The sequence below is a fragment of the Mandrillus leucophaeus genome, unplaced genomic scaffold (genome assembly GCF_000951045.1).
Source record: "Mandrillus leucophaeus isolate KB7577 unplaced genomic scaffold, Mleu.le_1.0 Scaffold528, whole genome shotgun sequence".
Taxonomy (NCBI): Eukaryota; Metazoa; Chordata; class Mammalia; order Primates; family Cercopithecidae; genus Mandrillus; species Mandrillus leucophaeus.
In genome coordinates, this window is record NW_012105675.1 from 1,578,841 (window position 1) to 1,582,544 (window position 3,704).

The 3,704-nt window shown below is 32.0% G+C and overlaps 1 protein-coding gene across 1 annotated transcript in view; it reads left to right on the forward strand.

Moving 5' to 3' along the window:
* LOC105551585 (contactin-5-like) overlaps positions 1-3,704 on the forward strand; it is a 1,043,690-nt gene that overhangs the window by 891,842 nt on the left and 148,144 nt on the right. The window lies entirely within an intron of this gene.

The following is a 3,704-nucleotide window of genomic DNA, read 5'->3' on the forward strand; positions in this document are numbered from 1 at the left end:
ACGCTTAAGGTGTCTGTCTACCCAGTGCCACTGCCATAATTCATGTCAAAATATCCAGAAAAAAATAGTTTACTCTTTCAGTCAGTTTTTTAAAGATCTTGTTTTCCAGGCCATTATAAGAAAAAAAAGAAAGTGTTTACGTCACACCTCTTAATCGATGAATGAATTTAGAGAACTGTCTTTCTTCACTCACAGGAAATTAAATAGCATTTTCAAAGCATCACATCTGTCACAACAGAATAACCAAAAATGTGTCTATAAACTGTCAGCAAACAGCATCAAATAAGGTCATTTATATCAATTATGTTTTCATAAACACAGTAAATCATCCACCTAAGAAATCACAACCATTACAGACTTATTTAAATGATAATTCATGGAATTTTATAAACAGTCATTAAATTAACAAAATAACAAATAGTATAATGTCTGGGATGGAACTAGGATGTTTATGAACCAAAATTTCTATGTATCTATGCACCAATACACAAGCAGGCCTAGAAACTTGGCCTTTAATTATTTTCTAAATTCCATTGTAAGAATACTAACAGTTGAAAAAGCTACGAATGTTTCCCTATTGATTTTTTTTAAACCCTCGTGAAAAATAGAATATATGTGCTTGCCTTTAGAAAGCATTCTGTGTCAGAAGTTTTATTCATCTTATTTAGTGATATTTCGCTTTCTAAAGTTTTTTGGAGTTACTTCTTCAGATGTTATAAAAATATTTTTATTTTAATTTACCTCATTTTAGAAAAAAAAAAGGCTTTGCTCATAGACACTACAATAAAATATTCTTACCAACTTGCTCATTTTTAAAAAATGTTAGACATTTATATTTTATTAATATTTAAACTTTAATGACAATGCTAATAATAATTGCTAAGATTTATTAAGTGATTATTATATTCTAGACACTCAGGTGAACGTTTTGTATTTACCTTCATTTTGAACTTCAAAAAATCCTACAAATTAGGCATTATTTACATTTATAAACATTTTGAGCATTAGGAAACTGTGCCTGAAGGAGGCAACCAACTTGCTCAAGGTAGCGTAGTTAAAAGGAGATGAAACAGATATTTATCTTTCTTTATCTGACTCTGTATCTAGATCTCTTAAGAAACTAAAAAAAATCTCCTACTGTTTGTGGGTGTTATGCATGTGATATCTCTCTAAATCATCTGAACCATCCTGAGGCTGTGCTTAGTATTCTCACAGTCTCTAATTTTGAGATCAGACAATTGAAACGAAAAGGATCATATATCCTCTTTATGGTCACATGACTCAGATTACTGAACTTAACCTATGTAATATATCTGATATACATATGCACATTTAGGCCATCCTTTTCTATTTTTAATTCATTATTTTTATTTTATTCCGACTCTTATTTTAGATTCAGTGGTTTATATGCAGGTTTATTACCTGGGTACATTGCATGATGCTGAGGTTTGGGTTACGAATGGTCCTGTCACCCAGTTACTTAGCATAGTACCCAGTAGTTAGTTTTTCACCCTTTCCCCCAACCCCACTTAATGTTTCTAGTTTCTGGTTTTGCCGTCTTTATATCCACATGTACCCATTATTTATCTTGTACTTATAAGTGAGAACATTTGGTATTTGCTTTTCTGTTCCAGCATTAATTTGCTCAGGATAATGGCCTCGAGCTGCATCCATATTGCTTCAAAGAGATCTTTCATTCTTTTTTATAGCTATGTAGTATTCCATGGTATATATGTATCCTATTTCTTTATCTGCTCCACTGTTGATGGGCACCTAGGTTGATTGCATGTCTTTGCTTTTGTGAATAGTGCTTCAGTGAACATGTGAGTGCGTGGGTCTTTTTGGTAGAACTGTTTGTTTTATTTTGGGTATATACCCAGTAATGTGATTGCTGGGTGGAATGGTAATTCTCTTTTAAGTTATTTGAGAAATCTCTAAACTACTTTCCTCAGTGGCTGAATGAATTTACATTCCCATCAAGAGTGTACAAGTTGTTTTCTTTTCTCAACAGTCTCACCAACATCTGTTGTTTTCGACGTTTTGGTAACAGCCGTTCTGACTGGTGTGAGATGGTATTTCATTGTGATTTTGATTTGCATTTCTCTGATGATTAGTGATGTGGAGCACTTCTTTGATACGTTTATTGGTTGCTTGTTTGTATTCTTTTGAGAAATGTCTGTTCATGTATTTCACTCATTTTTAACAGAGTTATTTGGTTATGTTAAATTATTTAAGCTCCTTATAGATTCTGAATATTAGACCTTTGTCAGAAGTGTAGTATACAAATATTTTCTCTGATTCTGTAGGTTGTCTACTGTTTTGACAGTTTATTTTTCTTTGCAGAAGCTTTTTAGTCTATTTAGGTATAACTTGTCAATTTTAGTTTATGTTGCATTTGCTTTTGAGGACTTACTCATAAGTTCCTTCCTGAGGCCAGTGTCCAGAATGGTATTTCATAGGTTTTCTTTTAGGATTCTTATAGCTCGAAGTCTTACATTTAAGTCTTTAATGTTTCTTGAGTAGTTGTTTTTTGTATATGGTGAAATGTAGAGGTCTAGTTTCATTCTTCTGTCTATAGCTAGACAATTATCCCAGCATCATTTATTGATTAGTAAATCCTTTTCTCATTGCTTAATTTTGTCAAGTTTGTTGAAGATCTGATGGCTGTGGATGTACAGCTTTATTTCTGTGTTCTCTATTCTGTTCCATTGGTCTGATTTTGTACCCGTACTAGGCTGTTTTGGTTACTGTAGCCTTATAGTGTAGTTTGAAGTGAAGTATTGTGATATCTCCAGCTTTGTTATTTTTGCTCAGGATTCCTTCAGCTATTTGGACATTTTTCTTGTTGTTGTTACATATGAATTTTAGAACTTTTCTTAGTTATCTGATAAATGATACTAATAGCTTGATAGGAATAGTGTTGAATCTGTAGATTACTTTGGACAGTATGGGCATTTTAATGATATTGATTCTTCTATTCCATTAACATGGAATGTTTCTTCATTTGTTTATGTCATCTAGAGATTTCTATCATCAGTGTTGTATAGTTCTTCTTGGAGAGATCTTTCACCTTACTGGTTAGATTTGTTTCAAAGTATTTTTCGTAGGTTATCCTTTTTTAAAATCTATACAACAGTGTATTCACAAAAGGCTGGTGGTATACTTAAGCACACTGATTATGCCAATACAGTGACACAAAGAGAAGATGCATGCCAACTTTCATGCATGGCTTTCATTTGAATTTTTTTTTCTGTAATTTAAGCAATATATAGTTTCATATTATGTTGAGGACTTCATATTTTTTTTATTATGTGTATATAAAACTCAAATAGTCCTAATTCCAGGAGAGGTAAAATAGATAGAATTAATGTAATTTGACTATAAATATTATTGGGTCATACATGATTGAGGGGGGAACATCAAGAATGTGGAAGTATCAGTAATGTCAGTTACCTTGGTTTTAGCATCTAAAGTAAGTACAGTCCAGCCTGTTGTAATTGTTGTACTCACCTTAAAAGAAGCCCTACCTTTAGAAATTAGGGATATGCAAATATTCTACTTCAAACTATTTTCTAGCATCAAAAATTTATACCTACTGCTGTTGTGAGCATAAACTAAAATAAGTTGAATACCTAGTGATATTAAGTATTTTTCTACTTTCAAAGTTAATGTTTAGAAGCCAAGCTTTAACTGCAATTCAGACT